The following is a 26140-nucleotide window of genomic DNA, read 5'->3' on the forward strand; positions in this document are numbered from 1 at the left end:
AAGATGTGTAGGTTAGGGGCGATTGGCCGTGCTAAATTGTCCCCTTAGTGTCCAAAGATGTGTAGGTTAGGGTGGATTGGCCGTGCTAAATTGTCCCTTAGTGTCCAAAGATGTGTAGGTTAGGGTGGATTGGCCATGCTAAATTGTCCCTTTGCGTCCAAAGATGTGCAGGTTAGGGTGGATTGGCCATGCTAAATTGTCCCTTAATGTCCAAAGATGTGTAGGTTAGGGTGGATTGGCCATGCTAAATTGTCCCTTAGCGTCCATAGATGTGCAGGTTAGGGTGGATTGGCCGTGCTAAATTGTCCCTTAGTGTCCAAAGATGTGTAGGTTAGGGTGGATTGGCCATGCTAAATTGTCCCTTAATGTCCAAAGATGTGCAGGTTAGGGTGGATTGGCCATGCTAAATTGTCCCTTAGTGTCCAAAGATGTGTAGGTTAGGGTGGATTGGCCATGCTAAATTGTCCCTTCGTGTCCAAAGATGTGTAGGTTAGGGTGGATTGGCCATGCTAAATTGTCCCTTAGTGTCCAAAGTTGTGTAGGTTAGGGGGGATTGGCCATGCTAAGTTGTCCCTTAGCGTCCAAAGATGTGCAGGTTAGGGTAGATTGGCCATGCTAAATTGCCCCTTAGTGTCCAAAGATGTGTAGGTTAGGGTGGATTGGCCGTGCTAAATTGCCCCTTAGTGTCCAAAGATGTGTAGGTTAGGGTGGATTGGCCGTGCTAAATTGTCCCTTACTTTCCAAAGATGTGTAGGTTAGGGTGGATTCGCCGTGCTAAATTGTCCCTTAGTGTCCCAAAGATGTGTAGGTTAGGGTGGATTGGCCGTGCTAAATTGTCCCTTAGTGTCCCAAAGATGTGTAGGTTAGGGTTATTGGCCGTGCTAAATTGTCCCTTAGTTTCCAAAGATGTGTAGGTTTGGTGGATGCTCCTTTACTCCAAGCGTAACTGATTGAGAAAATCTTTGTGCACCCACCAACCCCTCCGACTGAGCCTCCGTGTGTCCCCTGAGCACCCTACACAGACTAATCACACGTCGCAGGCTAAATGCTTCTCAATTGCATTTATTGGAAAATGTAAGATTATACAGATGCAAGAGCAGTTCAGCATGCCTTCATGTTTGTCGCTGCACCGCCTGGTGTGTGGAATCCCTTGCTTTACTGTGATTCATTCAAAGCGCCTCTTTAGGTCAAAGCTTTCAGCGTTGCTGCTGCGATAGGGAGCCTCCACTGGAATGCCGGTTGAGGGAGTTGGGATCCGGGCCTGGAGGAGTGTCTGGAATTGGGTGACAGACAGTTCATTCGAACCTGATTGGCCTCTGGACCGAGGCTGATCGTGGCACCTCCACCCGGGTGTCATGGGCGATTCCGGAACCCTTGACGGGGTGTTGAGACGGTTGGGGGGGATGTTTGGGGGCGGGGTGTCCCTCTGATCGACCCCATTCTGAGGTGACCTGGTGACAAAGTATTGTTCTGATTTATTGTACCCGCTCCACGGAGATCAGAAGCCAGTCTGGGGGGTGGGGAATGGGAGTTTATCTCGATCCCCTCCGGTCAAATTGAGGGGCTGGTACCTTGGGCAGGCTGGCGTTTTTGGGAAGCAGGGACCAGGATTCTCCCGGAGGCAGGATCAGGATGGAGCAGAGGGGAGCGGGGACCGGCATCTTCAGTGGGTGGGGAGAGGAGAAGGAGGTGGGAGGGGAGGGGTAGCCACAAACGGGGACAGGGGGCAAAACCCCAGATCTCAGGCCAGTACGACCGAGGGAGGGGCCTCTTCCGCTGGAGGTGGAGTGGGGAAGACCGGGAGCAGGGTGGAATTGGCGGATCCCAGGTCGGGGGTAAAGGCAGGTCCGTCAGGCCGGGGTGCGTAATCCTGGCAGGTGGAACCCCCGAGGTGGGGACCACAGGTGAAGGTGTAGGAGTAGGTCACCTTGCCATAATTGAGGTAACAGGTCTTCTCGTGAGTCCCAGAGACCAGGGTCTCTTCACACTCGCCCAGCAGGTCATCCCTGCTGGTGGAGTCACTGTCCCAGACCTGGATTATTAATCTGAGTCCATTTCCTCCAATGACCTCCCCCAAGTCCAACTTGGTGTTCCAGTTGGGGTTGTTGTTGCCGGAGATGACCGAGGTCTGGGCTTTGGCCTGGCCGAACTTGACAATGACATAGCCATCCGTGCCACCAAAGATGTCACCCCAGAGGTCGCGGCCTTGCTTGACCCTCACTGTCAGCCTCCCGATGCCCTTCTCCTTGGGGCAGCACTGCCTGTCCACTCTCGTGTCCCCCGTGCAATAGCAGGAGCAGGTCTTCCTGTCCCGCCGGAACGAGCCAGCGGGGCATTGTGTGACCGCGCAGCTCTGGGCCAGGGCGTTGGTTCTGATGTACTCGCTGATGTAGTCCCTCAGGACGGGGTAGCGGGCATCGTTGGTGGGCAGGAGGTGGTGGAGGGGCTTCAGGCCGTAACTCACCACGCCCGGCTGTGTGTTCAGAGTGTCCATCCAGTGGGTGAAGGCCCTCCCAGCCCCCGGGGAGAAGATGTGGAACCACTTTGTGCAGTTGCCCCCAGATATTTCAGTCATCCGGTCAGAAAATACCTGGCTCATGCTCGCTCGGTGCGCCATCGAAGTGGCCAGTGCTTTGCAGCGCCTATAGCCCACCGACACTCCTATAAATCCCAACTGGACACCAGCTTCTGTCTTGAGGCAGTCGCTTACCTGCTCAGTGGTGGCGCCGGAGAATACCGCCTTGCAGGTTTGTATGGCCGTCACCACCCTGATGCGCCCACCCAGAGTAACGTCCTGGATGAAATGGGTGCCATAGGTTTGCACCAGGCACTTGTACTTGGCATCGTTTGTGTTGTTCCGGGTGTTCGGCAGGGCAGCCAGAGCTCGGGCAAATTTGGGACTCAGGCGTGGCTTAGTCTTCACTCGATACCGATATTTACGGCACAGGAACTCCTGTCTGGTGAAGCTGTAACGGTCCGACTTGGCCCGACTGGTGCCAAAGCCAGTCACCTTTGATCTGGACCCGGCAAACATCCAGTTGACGGTGGTGCCGGGCTTAGGACTCACCTTGAGGTCCATCTTCCAGTCATTGGAGATCATTGAGGTGGCGGACTTCAGCAGCTCTGCGGACGAGCGGTAGAGGCGGCTGGACATGGTATGCCGGCACTGCTGCTGCACCCTCCAGTCCACCAGCGAGAGGGGCAGCCACTGGCGGGTGCCAGGGAGAAGTTGGTTGCGGCAGAGGACGCAGCCGCCATTCGTGTTCCTCCAGGTCTTGACATCGATCACTGAGGCCGCCTTGCGCCGCAGGGTCACCACGTCGTAGCCGGACCCTGCCAGGCTGGCCCCCGGCACGTTGCGGGTATTGCAGCACTCCTCAGCACTGGCTGTCTTGCATCTACCGGACACTTTTCCTGCCAGGAGGCAGAGGAGGAGAAAACGGGCAACCCAGAGTCTTGTGACTGGCACCATGGCATTGAGGGCACAGCTGCAGAAAAACCTGAGAAATGGAGAGAAGATTGTTAGAGTGAGTCTCACCTTCATTGGTGCCTTTTGAAGAAGGAATTTTTGAATGCTTGGCTGAGCTGCTAATTTGACCAAAAGATTCTGCTCAGCAGGAGTTGTTGTCACAGCTATTAAGGGGAATCTGAACTCCATTTTGATTTAATAATGGGCTGTTAATATAATCATATTTTTGCCAATGGGTGGAGGGTGTGAGATACTCTTTGTTTCTTTTGACAGATTTTTGAGCAGCCCAATGTTATTGTAGGACTAGGGTGCTCAGGATATGCTTGTCAGTGGGTCGGTGATGGGGTATTAGTGAGTATGAGATGGTGCAGGGGAGTGACAGTGCAATGGGGAGTGACTGGTGGATATTGGGAGTGAGGGGTTAAAAGTGAGAGAATGGTTTGAGAATTGTGGGGGAGGTGGTTATGGGGGAGGTACGGTAGGGGTAATCCAGCAGAGTGAAACATGGGTAATGGGTTCTGAGGGTGGTTTGTAGAGTAGAGCAAAGAGTTCTGTCTCTCCAGGAGCCAGGCAGGGGAGAATGGCTACTGGGGATTCAGGAATATTCGGGCTGTATGGAACCTATGAGGTGGGTAGAAGGTATAGAGGGGGCATGAGGTTTCTCGATGGGTTGTCCGGGGACCTGAAATGGAAGGACTATAACAGGGCAATAAGGGGCTATGGCAGGGTGAGTGATGGATGGTGTCTGAGGTGGGTGGGGGGATGGTGACGGTGGAATCTTTGATTTTGATTTTAATTATTATTGTCACGTGTATCGGGATACAGTGAAAAGTATTGTTTCTTGCATGCTATATAGAGAAAGCATACTGTTCATAGAGTACAGAGGGGAGAAGGAAAAGGATTTGATTTATTATTGTCATGTGTATCGGGATACAGTGAAAAGTATTGTTTCTTATGCAGTATACAGACAAAGCATACTGTTCATAGAGTACAGATGGGAGAAGGAAAGGAGAGGGTGCAGAATGTAGTGTTACAGTCACAGCGAGGGTGTAGGGAAAGATCAGCTTAATGCGAGGTGGGTCCATTCAAAAGTCTGACAGCAGCAGGGAAGAAGCTGTTCTTGAGTCGGCCGGTACGGGACCTCAGACTTTTGTATCTTTTTCCCAATGGAAGAAGGTGGAAGAGAGAATGTCCGGAGTGCGTGGGGGTGTCCTAGCTTGTGCCAGCTGCTTTTCCTGAGGCAGCGGGAAATGTAGACGGAGTCAATGGATGGGAGGCTGGTTTGTGTGAAGGGACTGGGATACATTCACCACCCTTTTGTAGTTCCTTGCGGTCTTGGGCAGAGCAGGAGCCCAGACCGAGCTGTGATACATCCGGAAAGGATGCTTTCTATGGTGCATCTGTAAAGCTGGTGAGAGTTGTAGTGGACATGCCAAATTTTCTTAATCTTCTGAGAAAGTAGAGGCGTTGGTGGGACTTTCTTAACTATAATGTCGGCATGTGCGGACCAGGACAGGTTGTTGGCAATCTGGACACCTCAAAACTTGAAACTTGGATCTGGGTCAGTAATGGGGCATTGCAGGGTTGTGGTGGTATGCCTGTATTAGCTGTAGGGGGCATAGAGCAATGGCAGTTTGGGTAAATGGGACATGGGGGAAGCAGTGCTGGTGTTAGGAAGTAGGGGTGGGTGTGGGAGTAGGGGGTGTGGAGAAGTGTGGTGGGATACCGGGTATTGGTGAGGATAAAGAGAAGATGGGGGGTTTTGGAAGGTTAGGGAGTCACATAGATGAAGGACAGATAAAGGACTGTGGCACAAATGGGGGATAATGTGCACTGAAAAAATGATCCGAACAGCTCATAAATCTGTCAAAATGGACAACGTCACTTTCTCCTTAACGGCTAGGACAGCAGTTGACTCCGTTAGTGGGCTTGAAACTCAGCCAAGCATTCAAAGTAATGTTCCCAGGTGTAGTGATAGGAAGTGGGAACAGGGGTAGAAGAGAGTTGATGGGGGATGTGGAGGTGAGGGGCAGGGAGTTTGAATGGGAGTGATGGGTGTATAAGTGGTTTGAGGAGCTTAGGGGTCAGGAGGAGTTTGGGATGAGCAAGATGAGGGCAGGGGGTTATAGTGCACGTGGTGAGGTGGGCATAAAAGATGAGATATCTGGTGAAAGAATGGACGGGTGAGGCATTGTTCCTTAATTCGTTGTTCTTCGGGCAGTGTCGGGAGCGGGCAGCGGAGTGAGGTGGGTGCAGAGTGAGTGCTGCAAGGGCTTTGGCTCACAGGGCTTAGGCGAGAGCAGGCTTAGGCAAGGCGAGATACTGGTCCAATTTTTCCATCTGTGTCCATAATTCTGAGGGTGGTCAAATAAATGGCAGGGTCCTTGGGGAGACGCGTCAGCTGTGTTAGGTGCAATATGTGGGAGTTCCCGGAGACACAGCATCTCCGCAGAGTCCGCATCTGCACCAAATGTCTGGAGTTGCAGCGTTTGAGGGCCCGGGTTAGGCAACTGGAGCTGAGGCTGGAGGATTTGTTTTTAGTCAGGGAGAATGAGGTAAGAGTGAATAGGAAGCATGGTCATGTGGAGATCCCAGACCCTGGGGGGTGGGGGGAGGCGGTGGGAGGGGGGTGGGGTGATGGTGGGGGGGGTGGTGATGGGTGGGTTACAGTTAGGAAGGGGGGAAAAAGAAGAGGAGTAATGTTCCAAAGGCTACCCCAGGGGTAGTCTCCCAAAATATCAGGGGTAAGGCGACAACTGGGGTGGAAAAGGCAAGAGAGGAAGACCGGAATGCCTCAGAGGGAATGTGTCGGATTCAACTAATCCCCTAATAGATTCAACTGCTGTCCTAGCCGTTAAGGAGAAAGTGACATTGTTCATTTTGACAGATTTATGAGCTGTTCGGATCATTTTTTGCAGTGCACATTATGTGTCGGAGAGGGTAGAGGGGATTTTGAAGGGCCGACTGACCCAGGCGGATGTAATTATACACGTAGGAGAGAAGGACGTAGGAAGGAAGAGTAGGGGGGAAATACGTAGGCAGTTCAGGGAGTTGGGAGCCCCAGGCTGAAGTGCAGGGCCTCCAGGGTGGCGATCTCTGGGCTGCTGCCAGTGATGTGGGTATGCTGGCGTTGGACTGGCGTAAACACAGTAAAAAGTCTGACAACACCAGGTTTTAGTCCAACCTGGACTAAAACCTGGTGTTGTCAGACTTTTTACTCTGCTGCCAGTGCCCAGCAATAGCAGGGATAAAAATAATGAGATCCTGCAGCTGAATGCGCGGCTGAGGGATTGGTGCAGGACAGAGGGTTTCAGTTTTGTAGACCATTGGGAAGTCTTTGTGAGGGAAGGGCACTTGTACAAGTGGGATGGGGAGCATTTAAATGGGAAGGGGGCAAATATTTTAGCTGGGAGGTTAGCTGGAGTGTTTCGGCAGGGTTTAAACTAATATGGAGGGGGGGTGGGGAGGAGACAGGTAGCTCAGTAGGCACTGGGAGTGGGAGTGAGTTGGAGGTCAGGGTAAGTCTAGATGAGAGGAAAGTCTCCCAGGAGAAGGAGGATCCGAGTGGGCCTGAGGGTCTTCAGTGCATCTGTTTTAATGCGAGGAGTGTGACGGGTAAAGCGGATGAACTTAAGGCCTTGACGTTCGCGAGGAATTTAGATGTGGTGGCAGTGACAGAGACATGGTTAAAGGAGGGGCAGGACTAGCAGCTAAATGTTCCAGGGTATAAGTGTTTTAGGCGTGATAGGGGAGGGTTGAAAAGAGGAGGGGGAGTGGCCCTGTTAGTTAGGGAGCAGATCACAGCGGTGCAGAGGGAGGATAACATGGAGGGGTTGGACATTGAGTCTCTGTGGGTGGAGTTGAGGAATAGGAAGGGAGCGATTACTATGCTAGGGGTGTACTATAGGCCGCCCGATAGCCCGCGGGCAGTGGAAGAGGGTGTATGTAGAGAGATTTTGGATAAGTGTAGGAAGAATAGGGTTGTTGCAATGGGAGATTTTAATCTCCCTGGGGTGGATTGGAAGGTGCCTAGAGCCGGGAGTTCGGATGGGGAGGAATTCGTAAGATGTGTATTGGAAGGGTCCTTGGAGCAGTATGTAGATAGCCCGACTAGAGAGGGGGCGATACTGGATTTAGTTCTGGGCAATGAGCCGGGTCAGGTGGTTGAGGTTGTGGTAGGTGAACATGTGGCTAATAGTGACCACAACTCTGTCTACTTTAGGATACGAATGGAAAAAGATGAGAGCTGCCCTCAGGGGAGGGTGCTAAATTGGGGGAAGGCTAGATACAGCCGGATTAGGCAGGAGCTTAGGGAGACAGACTGGGATAGGATGTTGGAAGGCAAGACCACGTTAGGCATGTGGGAGTCTTTGAAGGGAAAACTGCAATGGGTGCAGGAAAGGCATGTGCCGGTTAGGAGGAAGGATGGGAAAGGTAGGATAAGGGAACCGTGGATTACGAGAGATATTGAGGACCTGGTTAGGAAGAAACGAGAGGCGTATGTCAGGTCTAAGCAACTGGGAACGGAGAGAGCGTTGGAGGAATACAGAGAGAGTAGGAGGGATCTCAAACGGGGAGTTAGGAGGGCAAAAAGGGGGCATGAAATGGCTTTGGCAGGTAGGATTAAAGAAAATCCAAAGGTGTTTTACTCCTATGTCAGGAACAAAAGGGTGGCTAGGGGAAAAATCAGTCCCCTCAGGGACAGAGGAGGGGAATTGTGTTTAGAGTCCGAGGGAATGGGGGAGATCCTGAATGAATACTTTGCGTCGGTATTCACACAGGAGAGGGGCTTGATGTCTGGTACGGTCTTCGAGGGAGCTTTAGACCAATTGAAGGAACTATCCATTACGAGGGAAGAAGTGTTAGGGTTTTTAGGTAGCATTAAAACTGATAAATCTCTGGGGCCTGATGGCATTTATCCCAGGCTGCTTAGGGAGGCGAGAGATGAAATTGCTGGGCCTCTGACGCAAATCTTTGTCTCTTCTTTGGACACAGGTGAGGTCCCAGAGGACTGGACGATAGCGAACGTTGTTTAAAAAGGGTAGGAGGGATAACCCGGGTAACTATAGGCCGGTGAGCTTAATGTCAGTGGTAGACAAGTTGATGGAGAGGATTCTTAGGGATAGGATGTATGAGCACTTAGAGCGTTGCGATCTGATTAAGGATACGCAGCATGGCTTTGTCAAGGGGAAGTCTTGCCTTAGGAATCTGGTGGAAGTTTTTGAGGAGGTGACAAAAACGGTCGACGAAGGACGAGCCGTTGATGTCGTCTATATGGATTTCAGTAAGGCGTTTGACAAAGTCCCTCATGGTAGGTTGGTAGAAAAGATTAAGGCTCATGTAATACAAGGCCAGGTATCTAGATGGGTAGAGAACTGGCTTGCTAAGAGGAGACAGAGTAGTAGTGGAGGAACATAAGAACATAAGAAGTAGGAGCAGGAGTAGGCCATCTAGCCCTTCGAGCCTGCCCCGCCATTCAGTAAGATCATGGCTGATCTGTCGCTGCTCAGTTCCACTTTCCCGCTTTCTCCCCATAACCCTTAATCCCCTCTCTTATCAAAAACCCATCAACCCGCGTCTTAAAAATATTTAGCGAGGCAGCCTCCACCACTTCAACGGGCAGAGAATTCCAGAGATTCACCACCCTTTGAGTGAAGAAGTTCCTCCTCAACTCCGTTCTAAACCGCCCCCCTTTTATCTTGAGGCTGTGCCCCCTAGTCCTACTGTCTTTTTTGAGCGGGAAGAGTCTCTCCACCTCTATCCTATCCATCCCATTCATCATCTTATACGTCTCAATGAGATCTCCCCTCATTCATCTAAACTCTAACGAGTACAAGCCCAGTTTATTCAGCCTCTCCTCATAGCTCAACCCCCTCAACTCCGGTATCAGCCTAGTAAACCTCCTCTGCACTCCCTCCAAGGCCAAAATGTCTTTGTGCAGGTGCGGTGCCCAAAACTGCACACAGTACTCCAGCTGCGGCCTCACCAATGCCCTATACAGCTGCAGCAAGACCTCCCTACTTTTATATTCAATCCCCCTCGCTATGAAGGCCAGCATCCCATTCGCCTTCCTGACCACCTGCTGCACCTGCAAGCTGGGTTTTTGCGACTCATGCACAAGGACCCCGAGGTCCCTCTGCACCATCGACTGCTGCAGTTTTTCGCCCCGTAAGTAATAGTCCTTCCTACCATTCTTCCTACCAAAGTGGACCACCTCACACTTGCCAACATTAAATTCCATTTGCCATTTCCTTCGCCCAGCCTATCTAGATCCTTCTGCAGACTCTCCACACCCTCCGCACAATTTGCCTTTCCCCCAATCTTGGTGTCATCAGCAAATTTCGACACCCTACACTCGGTTCCCTCCTCCAGATCATCTATATAAATGGTAAATAGCTGAGGCCCCAGCACCGACCCCTGAGGCACTCCACTAGTCACCATCCGCCAATCCGAATAGCACCCGTTGACCCCCACTCTCTGCCTCCTATTTGACAGCCAATCCTCTATCCACGCTAACACCCTACCCCCAACTCCATGTCCCTCGACCTTCTGCAATAACCTCTTGTGAGGTACTTTGTCAAACGCCTTCTGAAAATCTAGAAAGACCACATCCACCGGCTCTCCTCTATCCACCGCCCTAGACACATCCTCATAGAACTCCAGTAAATTTGTCAGACACGACTTCCCTTTAATGAAACTGTGCTGCGTCTGCTCTATCAAGCAATTCCCTTCAAGATGCCTCGCAATTTCCTCCTTAATGACAGATTCTAACATTTTACCTACCACAGACGTTAAACTAACCAGCCTATAATTCCCCGCCTTTTGCCTGGCACCCTTCTTAAACAACGGCGTAACATTAGCCGGTTTCCAATCATCCGGCACTTCCCCAGAATCCAGCGAGGGGTATTTTTCTGGCTGGAGGTCTGTCACTAGTGGTGTGCCGCAGGGCTCGGTACTGGGACCTCTTCTCTTTGTAGTGTATATAAATGATTTGGAAGCGGGAGTAGGTGGTGTGATCAGCAAATTTGCTGATGACACCAAGATTGGCTGGATTGGCGGGCAGTGAGGAGCAGTGTCTGGCAATACAGCGGGATATTGATAGGCTGGTTGATTGGGCAGATACGTGGCAAATGGAGTTTAATCCGGATAAATGTGAGGTGATGCATTTTGGCCGGAATAATGTAGGGGGGAGTTATATGATAAAGGGTAAGCCCGTAAGGAGTATAGAATCGCAGCGAGACCTGGGGGTGCAAGTGCACAAGTCTTTGAAGGTGGCAGTGCAAGTGGAGAGTGTGGTGAAGAAAGCCTATGGTATGTTAGCCTTTATAGGAAGGGGTATAGAATATAAGAGCTGGAGTCTAATGTTGCAGTTGTACAGAACGTTGGTTAGGCCGCATTTGGAGTACTGCGTACAGTTCTGGTCACCTTACTACCGGAAGGATGTGGAGACTCTGGAGAGAGTGCAGAGGAGGTTTACCAGGATGTTGCCTGGTATGGAAGGACTGGGGTATGAGGAAAGATTGAAGAAATTGGGGCTCTTTTCCCTTGAAAGACGCCGACTGAGGGGGGATCTAATAGAGGTATATAACATTATGAAGGATATAGATAGAGTAAACAGAGGTAAGCTATTTCCAGTACGAGGGGCCACAGGCTTAAGGTGAGGGGGGAGAGGTATAACACAGATATTAGAGGGAGGTTTTTCACACAGAGGGTAGTGGGGGTATGGAATGCTCTGCCAAGTAAGGTGGTGGAGGCAAACACGCTGGAGTTGTTCAGTTGTTACTTAGACAGGCAGATGAGTGGGTTGGAGATGGGTGGATATAGGAGATTGTTTTAAATAAGGTTCATTAGCGTTGGGGCGTCCCTGGTAATGTAAAAGGATGTGGTATGATACGAATGTTTTTCTCTTTTAATTCACAGGTTTTAAGTCGGTCCGCCTTGTTGTCCAACGAGGGGCAGACACGCGGTGGGTCGTACTTGGGCTGCTCTTGGTGGTTCGAGATTGGCCTAGTGCTTCATGTCATTAGTGTGTGCTTAAACTGGACCAGATACTGGGCAAGACGACAGCTCAGTGAGTATCACTGTTTGCTGTGCAGACACATGGATTTCGGTCGGTGTCTGTGGGAGTTTGCGCATTCTCCCCGTGCTTGCGTGGGTTTTCTCCGGATGCTCCGGTTTCCTCCCACAGCCCAAAGATGTGCAATTAGGCTGATTGGAGGGAATAAATTGTCCCTAAATTTGTTTCCCCCAATGTGGAATGCCACAAGGGTCATGGGTGGAGGGGGGACTGGTAATGCTAAAATGGTGGCGCAGGTTCGTTGGGCCGAAGGGCCTATTTCCCGGGCTGTTTTCGTTCTTTGTGCTTAGTTCTGAAACCACCCAGATCCCCTTAATTAGATTCCAGTCTGTAACTCACTCCCGGGTATCTGTTATTCTATATATAAACCACCCCGAACCCCTCCATAAGATTCCAGTCTGTAACTCACTCCCGGGTATCTGTTATTCTATATATAAACCACCCCGAACCCCTCGATTAGATTCCCGTCTGTAACTCACTCCCGGGTATCTGTTATTCTATATATAAACCACCCCAAACCCCTCGATTAGATTCCAGTCTGTAACTCACTCCCGGGTATCTGTTATTCTATATATAAACCACCCCGAACCCCTCGATCAGATTCCAGTCTGTAACTCACTCCCGGGTATCTGTTATTCTATATATAAACCACCCCGAACCCCTCGATTAGATTCCAGTCTGTAACTCACTCACGGGTATCTGTTATTCTATATATAAACCACCCCGAACCCCTCCATAAGATTCCAGTCTGTAACTCACTCCCGGGTATCTGTTATTCTACACAGAAACCACCCCGACCCCTTGATTAGATTCCAGTCTGTAACTGACTTCCGGGTATCTGTTATTCTATATATAAACCACCCCAAACCCCTCGATTAGATTCCAGTCTGTAACTCACTCCCGGGTATCTGTTATTCTATATATAAACCACCCCGAACCCCTCGATTAGATTCCAGTCTGTAACTCACTCCCGGGTATCTGTTATTTAATATATAAACCACCCCGAACCCCTCCATAACATTCCAGTCTGTAACTCACTCCCGGGTATCTGTTATTCTATACAGAAACCACCCCGACCCCTTGATTAGATTCCAGTCTGTAACTGACTTCCGGGTATCTGTTATTCTATATATAAACCACCCTGAACCCCTCGATTAGATTCCAGTCTGTAACTCACTCCTGGGTATCTGTTATTCTATATATAGACCACCCTGAACCCCTCGATTAGATTCCAGTCTGTAACTCACTCCCGGGTATCTGTTATTCTATATAAACCACCCCGAACCCATCGATTATACTCCAGTCTGTAACTCACTCCTGGGTATCTATTATTCTATATATAAACCACCCCGGGCCCCTCGATTAGATTCCAGTCTGTAACTCACTCCCGGGTATCTGTTATTCTATATATAAACTACCCCGGATCCCTCGATTAGATTCCAGTCTGTAACTCACTCCCGGGTATCTGTTATTCTATATATAAACTACCCCGGATCCCTCGATTAGATTCCAGTCTGTAACTCACTCCCGGGTATCTGTTATTCTATATATAAACTACCCCGGATCCCTCGATTAGATTCCAATCTGTAACTCACTCCCGGGTATCTGTTATTCTATATAAACCACCCCGAACCCATCGATTATACTCCAGTCTGTAACTCACTCCCGGGTATTTGTTATTCTATATATAAACCATCCCGAACCCATCGATTAGATTCCAGTCTGTAACTCACTCCCGGGTATCTGTTATTCTATATATAAACCATCCCGAACCCATCGATTAGATTCCAGTCTGTAACTCACTCCCGGGTATCTGTTATTCTATATATAAACCACCCCGCACCCCTCGATTAGATTCCAGTCTGTAACTCACTCCCGGGTATCTGTTATTCTATATATAAACCACCCCGAACCCCTCGATTAGATTCCAGTCTGTAACTCACTCCCGGGTATCTGTTATTCTATATATAAACCACCCCGAACTCCTCGATTAAATTCCAGTCTGTAACTCACTCCCGGATATCTGTTATTCTACATGTAAACCACCCCGAACCCTTCGATTAGATTCCAGTCTGTAACTCACTCCCTGGTACCTGTTATTCTCTATATAAACCATCCCGAACCCATCGATTAGATTCCAGTCTGTGACCCACTCCCGGGTGTCTGTTATTCTATATATAAACCATCCCGAACCCCTTGATTAGATTCCAGTCTGTAACTCACTCCCGGATATCTGTTATTCTATAAATAAACCACCCTGGACCCCTCGATTAGATTCCAGTCTGTAACTCACTCCCGGGTATCTGTTATTCTGTATACAAACCACTCCGAATCCTTCGATTAGATTCCAGTCTGTAACTCACTCCCTGGTATCTGTTATTCTCTATATAAACCATCCCGAACCCCTTGATTAGATTCCAGTCTGTAACTCATTCCCGGATATCTGTTATTCTATAAATAAACCACCCCGAACCTCTCCATTAGATTCCAGTCTCTAACTCACTCCCGGGTATCTGTTATTCTGTATATAAACCACCCCGAACCCATCGATTATACTCCAGTCTGTAACTCACTCCTGGGTATCTATTATTCTATATATAAACCACCCCGGGCCCCTCGATTAGATTCCAGTCTGTAACTCACTCCCAGGTATCTGTTATTCTATATATAAACTACCCCGGATCCCTCGATTAGATTCCAGTCTGTAACTCACTCCTGGGTATCTGTTATTCTATATATAAACTACCCCGGATCCCTCGATTAGATTCCAGTCTGTAACTCACTCCCGGGTATCTGTTATTCTATATATAAACTACCCCGGATCCCTCGATTAGATTCCAGTCTGTAACTCACTCCCGGGTATCTGTTATTCTACATGTAAACCACCCCGAACCCTTCGATTAGATTCCAATCTGTAACTCACTCCCGGGTATTTGTTATTCTATATATAAACCATCCCGAACCCATCGATTAGATTCCAGTCTGTAACTCACTCCCGGGTATCTGTTATTCTATATATAAACCATCCCGAACCCATCGATTAGATTCCAGTCTGTAACTCACTCCCGGGTATCTGTTATTCTATATATAAACCACCCCAAACTCCTCGATTAAATTCCAGTCTGTAACTCACTCCCGGATATCTGTTATTCTACATGTAAACCACCCCGAACCCTTCGATTAGATTCCAGTCTGTAACTCACTCCCTGGTACCTGTTATTCTCGATATAAACCATCCCGAACCCATCGATTAGATTCCAGTCTGTGACTCACTCCCGGGTGTCTGTTATTCTATATATAAACCATCCCGAACCCCTTGATTAGATTCCAGTCTGTAACTCACTCCCGGATATCTGTTATTCTATAAATAAACCACCCTGGACCCCTCGATTAGATTCCAGTCTGTAACTCACTCCCGGGTATCTGTTATTCTGTATACAAACCACTCCGAATCCTTCGATTAGATTCCAGTCTGTAACTCACTCCCTGGTATCTGTTATTCTCTATATAAACCATCCCGAACCCCTTGATTAGATTCCAGTCTGTAACTCATTCCCGGATATCTGTTATTCTATAAATAAACCACCCCGAACCTCTCGATTAGATTCCAGTCTCTAACTCACTCCCGGGTATCTGTTATTCTCTATATAAACCACCGCAAACCCCTTGATTAGATTCCAGTCTGTAACTCACTACCGGATATCTGTTATTCTATATATAAACGACCCCGAACCCCCCGATTAGATTCCAGTCTGTAACTCACTCCCGGGTATCTGTTATTCTCTATTTAAACCACCCCGAACCCCTCTATTAGATACCAGTCTGTAACTCACTCCCGGGTATCTGTTATTCTGTATATAAACCACCCCAAACTCCTCGATTAGATTCCAGTCTGTAACTCACTCCCGGTTATCTGTTATTCTCTATATAAACCATCCCGAACCTCTCGATTAGATTCCAGTCTGTAACTCACTCCCGGGTATCTGTTATTCTATATATAAACCACCCCGAACTCCTCGATTAGATACCAGTCTGTAACTCACTCCTGGGTATCTGTTATTCTATATATAAACCACCCCAAACCCCTCGATTAGATTCCAGTCTGTAACTCACTCCCGGGTATCTGTTATTCTATAAATAAACCACCCTGGACCCCTCGATTAGATTCCAGTCTGTAACTCACTCCCGGGTATCTGTTATTCTGTATACAAAGCACCCCGAATCCTTCGATTAGATTCCAGTCTGTAACTCACTCCCTGTTATCTGTTATTCTCTATATAAACCATCCCGAACCCCTTGATTAGATTCCTGTCTGTAACTCACTCCCGGATATCTGTTATTCTATAAATAAACCACCCCGAACCTCTCGATTAGATTCCAGTCTCTAACTCACTCCCGGGTATCTGTTATTCTCTATATAAACCACCGCGAACCCCTTGATTAGATTCCAGTCTGTAACTCACTCCCGGATATCTGTTATTCTATATATAAACCACCCCGAACCCCCCGATTAGATTCCAGTCTGTAACTCACTCCCGGGTATCTGTTATTCTATATATAAACCACCCCGAACCCCTCGATTAGATACCAGTCTGTAACTCACTCCCGGGTGTCTGTTATTCTATATATAAACCATCCCGAACCCCTTGATTAGATTCCAGTCTGTAACTCACTCCCGGATATCTGTTATTCTATATATAAACCACCCCGAACCCCTCGATTAGATACCAGTCTGTAACTCACTCCCGGGTATCTGTTATTCTCTATATAAACCACCGCAAACCCCTTGATTAGATTCCAGTCTGTAACTCACTCCCGGATATCTGTTATTCTATATATAAACGACCCCGAACCCCCCGATTAGATTCCAGTCTGTAACTCACTCCCGGGTATCTGTTATTCTCTATTTAAACCACCCCGAACCCCTCTATTAGATACCAGTCTGTAACTCACTCCCGGGTATCTGTTATTCTGTATATAAACCACCCCAAACTCCTCGATTAGATTCCAGTCTGTAACTCACTCCCGGTTATCTGTTATTCTCTATATAAACCATCCCGAACCTCTCGATTAGATTCCAGTCTGTAACTCACTCCCGGGTATCTGTTATTCTATATATAAACCACCCCGAACTCCTCGATTAGATACCAGTCTGTAACTCACTCCTGGGTATCTGTTATTCTATATATAAACCACCCCAAACCCCTCGATTAGATTCCAGTCTGTAACTCACTCCCGGGTATCTGTTATTCTATAAGTAAACCACCCTGGACTCCTCGATTAGATTCCAGTCTGTAACTCACTCCCGGGTATCTGTTATTCTGTATACAAAGCACCCCGAATCCTTCGATTAGATTCCAGTCTGTAACTCACTCCCTGTTATCTGTTATTCTCTATATAAACCATCCCGAACCCCTTGATTAGATTCCTGTCTGTAACTCACTCCCGGATATCTGTTATTCTATAAATAAACCACCCCGAACCTCTCGATTAGATTCCAGTCTCTAACTCACTCCCGGGTGTCTGTTATTCTATATATAAACCATCCCGAACCCCTCGATTAGATTCCAGTCTGTAACTCACTCCCAGATATCTGTTATTCTATAAATAAACCACCCTGGACCCCTCGATTAGATTCCAGTCTGTAACTCACTCCCGGGTATCTGTTATTCTGTATGCAAACCACTCCAAATCCTTCGATTAGATTCCAGTCTGTAACTCACTCCCTGGTATCTGTTATTCTCTATATAAACCATCCCGAACCCCTTGATTAGATTCCAGTCTGTAACTCATTCCCGGATATCTGTTATTGTATAAATAAACCACCCCGAACCACTCGATTAGATTCCAGTCTCTAACTCACTCCCGGGTATCTGTTATTCTCTATATAAACCACCGCGAACCCCTTGATTAGATTCCAGTGTGTAACTCAGTCCCGGGTATCTGTCATTCTATATATAAACCACCCCAAACTCCTCGATTAGATTCCAGTGTGTAACTCACTCCCGGGTATCTGTTATTCTCTATATGAACCACCCTGAATCCCTCGATTAGATTCCAGTCTGTAACTCACTCCCGGGTATCTGTTATTCTATATGTTACCCACCCCGAACCCCTCAATTATATTCCAGTCTGTAACTCACTCCCGGGTATCTGTTATTCTATATATAAACCGCCCCGAACCCCTCGATTAGATTCCAGTCTGTAACTCACTCCCGGCTATCTGTTATTCTGTATATAAACCATCCCGAACCCCTCGATTAGATTCCAGTCTGTAACTCACTCCCGGGTATCTGTTATTCTGTATATAAACCATCCCGAGCCCCTCGATTCGATTCCAGTCTGTAACTCACTCCCGGGTATCTGTTATTCTGTATGTAAACCACCCCGAACCCCTCGATTACATTCCAGTCTGTAACTCACTCCCGGGTATCTGTCATTCTATATATAAACCACCCCAAACTCCTCGATTAGATTCCAGTGTGTAACTCACTCCCGGGTATCTGTCATTCTATATATAAACCACCCGAAACTCCTCGATTAGATTCCAGTGTGTAACTCACTTCCGGGTATCTGTTATTCTATATATAAACCACCCCAAACTCCTCGATTAGATTCCAGTCTGTAACTCACTCCCGGGTATCTGTTATTCTATATATAAACCATCCTGAGCCCCTCGATTAGATTCCAGTCTGTAGCTTACTCCCGGGTATCTGTTATTCTATATATTAACCATCCCGATCCCCCCGATTAGATTCCTGTGTGTAACTCACTCCCGGGTATCTGTTATTCTGTTCTGTAACTCATCATTTCGTTTGTACTGTCTGTGCTGAGTCTGGTTTTTCGGCCTTGCGAACATGGGTAGTGCGGATGTAAGAATTGATTGTAGTGAAAGCTCTCTCTCTGAGTTCTTCCCATCTTTTTTACAGTTTTGACCTGGAGATATCTCACGACTCACCTCCACGGTAAATTCAGCGCTCCCCGACTCCCCCGTCTCAGTCTGCGATGTCGAGAATCTAAAGGTATGTGTTGTGTCGGATGGCTTAAATATCAACATTGTGATGGCCAGTGAACAGACCAGAATGCTGCAGTGAACGCCCTTTCACAGTTCCACCAAGTTTCTGGTGTGGGCACCAAGATCGCCAATTTTGTGGCGAAAGTCTTCCATCTTGGGTATGTTGAGGTGTGAGATTAACTGTTTGTGTGATTCACACTCAGGGATGCCTGATGGTGGTTCCTCTGTTGCAAAGGGTGAATGCATCAACACGTGATACAGCGGAATCTTTCTGTGCCCAGGAGGAGGGCGTAGAGAGACCAGGAGATTGGGACAATCTTGGACACATGGAGTGATACAAGGAACCCCTTCTCATTCACTCCTCCTCGAGACAATCCAAATCCCAAACCCCTTCCCTTTCACTCCCAAAGTTCTCAGTCCCAATGGACCCCCAACCCCTTCCTGTTCACTCCATACGTATACAATCTCAATGGACACAAACTACTTCCCATTCCGTCCCACTGTACACAATCCCAATCCCAAACCCCTTCCCGTTCACTCCCACTGGACACAATCCCAATGGACCCAAACCCCTTCCCGTTCACTCCCACTGTACACAATCCCAATCCCAACCCTCTTCCCGTTCACTCCCACTGTACACAATCCCAATGGACCCAAACCCCTTCCCATTCACTCCCATTGTACACAATCCCAATCCCCTTCCCGTTCACTCCCACTGTTCACAATCCCAATCCCAATCCCCTTCCCGTTCACTCCCACTGCCTGCAATGTGACCAGTGTGTGGAATTGTGATATTCAGACAGTCTGTAATGTTTCGAGCTTTGCAGAATGAAATGGAGTGATGTATAGAAAGAGACAATTCTATCTACGTGTCCGTGTGAATCTTTGGTAACACTGCAGTGGTAACACTGCCAGATCTCTATCTTCACTTGTGAAGAAAGCTCCGACAAAAGAACTTATCAGAAACCCAGTTGCTGGTCAGAATGGTTGTAAAGTTTGTAAATGTGAACACATGAAACTGCAGCACACCAGGAAAGGTTCTGGCTGCAGTCACCTCTCTTAAGGTAGAACAGGGAATAAGAAACTTGATAGGCAGAGAAACCAAGGACACAGGACGAGAGACAAAGAGATCGGGAGCAAGGCAAATGATGTTAAAAAGACAGGCTTAAAATCTCTGTGCCTTAACCCGCGGAGCATTTGCAACACAGTGGATGAACTAACGGCGCAGAGAGATGGAAACAGGTCCAAGGACACTGACTGGTGTCTCTCAGTCCCCTCTCTCTCTCTCTCAGGGAGATATCTGTACACTGACTGGTGTCTCTCAGTCCTCTCTCTCTCTCTCAGGGAGATATCTGTACACTGACTGGTGTCTCTCAGTCCCCTCTCTCTCTCTCAGGGAGATATCTGTACACTGACTGGTGTCTCTCAGTCCCCTCTCTCTCTCTCAGGGAGATATCTGTACACTGACTGGTGTCTCTCAGTCCTCTCTCTCTCTCTCAGGGAGATATCTGTACACTGACTGGTGTCTCTCAGTCCCCTCTCTCTCTCTCAGGGAGATATCTGTACACTGACTGGTGTCTCTCAGTCCCCTCTCTCTCTCTCAGGGAGATATCTATACACTGACTGGTGTCTCTCAGTCCCCTCTCTCTCTCTCTCAGGGAGATATCTGTACACTGACTGGTGTCTCTCAGTCCCCTCTCTCTCTCTCAGGGAGATATCTGTACACTGACTGGTGTCTCTCAGTCCCCTCTCTCTCTCTCAGGGAGATATCTGTACACTGACTGGTGTCTCTCAGTCCTCTCTCTCTCTCTCAGGGAGATATCTGTACACTGACTGGTGTCTCTCAGTCCCCTCTCTCTCTCTCAGGGAGATATCTGTACACTGACTGGTGTCTCTCAGTACCCTCTCTCTCTCTCTCAGGGAGATATCTGTACACTGACTGGTGTGTCTCAGTCCCCCCTCTCTCAGGGAGACAGTTCCTGTGTACAGATACACTGCCCTGTCTCTCTGAATGCTGGTATCCTTCATTGGAATGTGAGTGGGCCTTTTGCCTGGTTATGTTGGTGTCATGATGTGGGTATGCCGGCGTTGGACTGGCGTAAACACAGTAAAAAGTCTGACAACACCAGGTTTTAGTCCAACCTATTTATTTGATAATATACTCACAAGCTTTCGAGGGACACCCTCTTCGTCAGGTCTGTCTGAGGCCAGAACTCTCCATTCACCTGACGAAGAGGGTGTCCCTCGAAAGCTTGTGAGTATATTATCAAATAAATAGGTTGGACTAAAACCTGGTGTTGTCAGACTTTTTACTATGTTGGTGCCACCATTGTGTGTGTCCCTGCAGTTAACAGGGGGTTTGAGTTTAAGAGCCGTGGGGTTTTGCAGCAACTGTACGGGGCCTCGGTGAGACCACATTTGGAATATTGGGTTCAGTTCTGGTCCCCTCAGGATGTGGGAACATTGGAGAGGGGGGATTTACCAGGATGTGGCCTGGTTTGGAGGGCAGATCTGATGATGAAAGGTTGAGGGAGTTGGGGACTTGTCTCTCTGGAGCGCAGGAGGATGAGAGGCGACTTAGTAGAGGTTTAGAGAGGGGAATAGATAGAGTGGACATTCAGAGACTATTTCCTCGGGTGGGTGTAGCTGTTACTAGGGGGCTTAACTATCAGGTGGGAGATATCGGAGGGATATCCGAGGTAGGATCTTCACTCAGAGAGTGGTTGGGGTGTGGAATGCACTGCCTGCTGGGATAGTCGGATACTTTAGGAACTTTCGAGCGGTTATTGGATAGGCAGATGGAGCACACCGGAATGATAGGGAGTGGGGATAGCTCGATCATGGGTTCGGACATTTCTCGGCACAACATCGAGAGGCCGAGGGGTCTGTACTGTGCTGTTCTGTTCTATGTTAAAGGGCTTGTTTCTCAGTGACCTGCTGCGTAGCCTGAGGCCTGTCGCCTGTGGGGCTCAAACAGAAGTTTAGTAGGCCTGGAACCCCAGGCTTTCTTTCTGCTCTAAGCTGCAAAGCTGCCTTGTGTTTTCACAGGTATCCCAGAATAGATGTGGGAACTTGGCCTCTGAGATCCCTCCCTTCTCTGCCTTGACCGAGGTGTGACTCGCTGTCCCCCCAGCGTGTCAGCTCACTGCCTGCTTTTCTTGACATCCCTGGCCTGTGCTTTTGTTGCTGTCATGCTGTTTGTGGTTGGCGGGGCCTTGGTTAGCAGACAGCAGTTTCGAGCAATTTATCCGAGAGCTCGGGGTAAAAGGCTGATAGCCCTGTGTGCAAGGAGCTGGGCTGCTGAGGGCTCTTCGAGGGGCTGAGACGGTGAGGGTTAATGGAGGCCAGGAGGAGAGAGGGTCACTCGAAGCCTGGGACAGGAGAGGGTTAATCGAGGGGGCCCCGGGACGGTGAGAGGTAATGGTTACAAAGAACAAAGAAGATCAAAGAAGAAAAACAGCCCGGGAAACAGGCCCTTCGGCCCAACGAGCCCGCGCCGCCATTTTAACATTCCCCTCCACCCATGACCCTTATCTCTTATGGCCATCCACATTGAAGGAAACTAATTCAGGGACAATTTATTACCTCCAATCAGCCTAATTGCACATCTTTGGGCTGTGGGAGGAAACCGGAGCATCCGGAGAAAACCCATGCAAGCACGGGGAGAATGCGCAAACTCCCACAGACACCGGCCCAAATCCATGTGTCTGCACAGCAATCAGCGATAGTCACTGAGCTGTCGTCTTGCCCAGTATCTGGTCCAGTTTAGGCACACACTAACGACATGAAGCACTAGGCCAATCTCGAACAACCAAGAGCAGCCCCAGTACGACCCATCGCGTGTCTGCCCCTCGCTGGACAACAAGGCGGACCGACTTAAAACCCGTGAATGAAAAGAGAAAAACATCAGTATCAAACCACATCCTTATACCTTACCAGGGACGTCCCAATGCTAATGACCCTTATTGAAAACAACCTCCTATATCCACCCATCTCTAACTCAGTCATGTGCCTGTCTAAGTTACTCTTAAACAACTCCAACGTGCCTGCCTCCACCACCTTACTTGGCAGAGCATTCCATACCCCCACTACCCTCTGTGTGAAAAACCTCCCTCTAATATCTGTGTTATACCTCTGCCCCCTCACCTTAAGCCCATGGCCCCTTGTCCTACGTGACTCTATTATAGGAAATAGCTTAATAAGAACATAAGAACATAAGAAATAGGAGCAGGAGTAGGCCATCTAGCCCTTCGAGCCTGCCCCGCCATTCAATAAGATCATGGCTGATCTGTTGAGGCTCAGTTCCACTTTCCCGCCCTCTCCCCATAACCCTTAATCCCCTCTCTTATCAAAAACCCATCAACCCGCTTCTTAAAAATATTTAGCGAGGCAGCCTCCACCACTTCAACGGGCAGAGAATTCCAGAGATTCACCACCCTTTGAGTGAAGAAGTTCCTCCTCAACTCCGTTCTAAACCGCCCCCCTTTTATCTTGAGGCTGTGCCCCCTAGTCCTACTGTCCTTTCTGAGCGGGAAGAGTCTCTCCACCTCTATCCTATCCATCCCATTCATCATCTTATACGTCTCAATGAGATCTCCCCTCATTCTTCTAAACTCTAACGAGTACAAGCCTAGTTTATTCAGCCTCTCCTCATAGCTCAACCCCCTCAACTCTGGTATCAGCCTAGTAAACCTCCTCTGCACTCCCTCCAGGGCCAAAATATCCTTGCACAGGTGCGGCGCCCAAAACTGCACACAGTACTCCAGCTGCGGCCTCACCAATGCCCTATACAGCGGCAGCAAGACCTCCCTACTTTTATATTCAATCCCCCTCGCTATGAAGGCCAGCATCCCATTCGCCTTCCTGACCACCTGCTGCACCTGCAGGCTGGGTTTTTGCGACTCATGCACAAGGACCCCGAGGTCCCTCTGCACCGTCGCCTGCTGCAGTTTTTCGCCACGTAAGTAATAGTCCTTCCTACCAAAGTAGCTTACCTCTATTTACTCTATCTATACCCTTCATAATCTTATATACCTCTATTAGATCCCCCCTCAGTCGGCGTCTTTCAAGGGAAAACAGCCCCAGTTTGCTCAATCTTTCCTCATAACCCAGTCCTTCCATACCAGGCAACATCCTGGTAAACCTCCCCAATCCGGAACCGCCCCGGAATGGAGCTGCTGAATATGTGTCTGAATCCGGGGCGCTCCTGCTGCTGGAGGGGTGAGTTCCCAGATTCCCACAGCCCCCTGAGCCACATCAGGGGTGGGGGAACGGGGTGGGGGGGGGGGGCGTTGGGGGAAAGGGGAGGACAGCTCGTTCTCTGGGGGTGGGGGGGGAGGTCAGGACATTCTCTGGAGAGCAGGTAGTGACGTGTGTGGGTAGTGGGGGGGTGGATAAGGGGGACGGTGATGTGTGTGGGTAGTGGGGGGGTGGATAAGGGGGACAGTGATGTGTGTGGGGAGTGCGGGGATGGATAAGGGGGACAGTGATGTGTGTGGGTAGTGGGGGCGTGGATAAGGGGGACAGTGATGTGTGTGGGTAGTGGGGGGGGTGGATAAGGGGGACAGTGATGTGTGTGGGTAGTGGGGGGGGGGTGGATAAGGGGGACAGTGATGTGTGTGGGTAGTGGGGGGGGGTGGATAAGGGGGACAGTGATGTGTGTGGGTAGTGGGGGGGGTGGATAAGGGGGACAGCGATGTGTGTGGGTAGTGGGGGGGTGGATAAGGGGGACAGTGATGTGTGTGGGTAGTGGGGGGGGTGGATAAGGGGGACAGGGATGTGTGTGGGTAATGGGGGGGGTGGATAAGGGGGACAGTGATGTGTGTGGGTAATGGGGGGGGGTGGATAAGGGGGACAGTGATGTGTGTGGGGTGGATAAGGGGGTCAGTGATGTGTGTGGGTAATGGGGGGGGTGGATAAGGGGGACAGTGATGTGTGTGGGTAGTGGGGGGGGTGGATAAGGGGGACAGTGATGTGTGTGGGTAGTGGGGGGGGTGGATAAGGGGGACAGTGATGTGTGTGGGTAGTGGGGGGGGTGGATAAGGGGGACAGTGATGTGTGTGGGTAGTGGGGGGGTGGATAAGGGGGCAGGGATGTGTGTGGGTAGTGGGGGATGGATAAGGGGGACAGTGATGTGTGTGGGTAGTGGGGGGGGTGGATAAGGGGGACAGTGATGTGTGTGGGTAGTGGGGGAGGTGGATAAGGGGGACAGTGATGTGTGTGGGTAGTGGGGGGGGTGGATAAGGGGGACAGTGATGTGTGTGGGTAGTGGGGGGGTGGATAAGGGGGACAGTGATGTGTGTGGGTAGTGGGGGGGTTGGATAAGGGGGACAGTGATGTGTGTGGGTAATGGGGGGGGTGGATAAGGGGGACAGTGATGTGTGTGGGTAGTGGGGGGGTGGATAAGGGGGACAGTGATGTGTGTGGGTAGTGGGGGGGGGTGGATAAGGGGGACAGTGATGTGTGTGGGTAATGGGGGGGGTGGATAAGGGGGACAGTGATGTGTGTGGGTACTGGGGGGGTGGATAAGGGGGACAGTGATGTGTGTGGGTAGTGGGGGGGTGGATAAGGGGGACAGTGATGTGTGTGGGTATTGGGGGGGTGGATAAGGGGGACAGTGATGTGTGTGGGTAATGGGGGGGGTGGATAAGGGGGACAGTGATGTGTGTGGGTAGTGGGGGGGTGGATAAGGGGGACAGTGATGTGTGTGGGTAATGGGGGGGGTGGATAAGGGGGACAGTGATGTGTGTGGGTAGTGGGGGGGGTGGATAAGGGGGACAGTGATGTGTGTGGGTAGTGGGGGGGGTGGATAAGGGGGACAGTGATGTGTGTGGGTAATGGGGGGTGGATAAGGGGGACAGTGATGTGTGTGGGTAGTGGGGGGGTGGATAAGGGGGACAGTGATGTGTGTGGGTAATGGGGGGGGTGGATAAGGGGGACAGTGATGTGTGTGGGTAGTGGGGGGGTGGATAAGGGGGACAGGGATGTGTGTGGGGTGGATAAGGGGGACAGTGATGTGTGTGGGGTGGATAAGGGGGACAGTTATGTGTGTGGGTAGTGGGGGGGTGGATAAGGGGGACAGTGATGTGTGTGGGTAGTAGGGGGGGGTGGATAAGGGGGACAGTGATGTGTGTGGGTAGTGGGGGGGGGGTGGATAAGGGGGACAGTGATGTGTGTGGGTAGTGGGGGGGTGGATAAGGGGGACAGTGATGTGTGTGGGTAGTGGGGGGGTGGATAAGGGGGACAGTGATGTGTGTGGGTAGTGGGGGGTGGATAAGGGGGACAGTGATGTGTGTGGGTAGTGGGGGGTGGATAAGGGGGACAGTGATGTGTGTGGGTAGTGGGGGGGGGGTGGATAAGGGGGACAGTGATGTGTGTGGGTAGTGGGGGGGGTGGATAAGGGGGACAGTGATGTGTGTGGGGTGGATAAGGGGGACAGTTATGTGTGTGGGTAGTGGGGGGGTGGATAAGGGGGACAGTGATGTGTGTGGGGTGGATAAGGGGGACAGTGATGTGTGTGGGGTGGATAAGGGGGACAGTGATGTGTGTGGGTAGTGGGGGGGTGGATAAGGGGGACAGT

General features: G+C 49.8%; 2 pseudogenes across 2 annotated transcripts in view; one reads left to right on the forward strand and one right to left on the reverse strand.

Moving 5' to 3' along the window:
• Positions 1 to 1205: 1205 nt before the first annotated feature.
• On the reverse strand, positions 1206 to 18544 carry LOC145338724 (perforin-1 pseudogene; annotated as a pseudogene). The gene is made up of 2 exons (XR_013885877.1): positions 18505 to 18544; positions 1206 to 3500 (listed from the first exon to the last, which is right to left on the reverse strand). The product of XR_013885877.1 is annotated as a perforin-1 pseudogene (transcript).
• LOC145338725 (perforin-1 pseudogene) overlaps positions 11477 to 26140 on the forward strand; it is a 38937-nt pseudogene continuing 24273 nt past the window's right edge. The window contains exons 1-2 of the transcript XR_013885878.1: positions 11477 to 11540; positions 18476 to 18568. The product of XR_013885878.1 is annotated as a perforin-1 pseudogene, transcript variant X1 (transcript). The remainder of the gene's footprint in view (positions 11541 to 18475; positions 18569 to 26140) is intronic.

Source organism: Carcharhinus amblyrhynchos, unplaced genomic scaffold (genome assembly GCF_965287045.1).
Source record: "Carcharhinus amblyrhynchos unplaced genomic scaffold, sCarAmb.v2.hapA chromosome_153, whole genome shotgun sequence".
NCBI classification, from domain to species: Eukaryota; Metazoa; Chordata; class Chondrichthyes; order Carcharhiniformes; family Carcharhinidae; genus Carcharhinus; species Carcharhinus amblyrhynchos.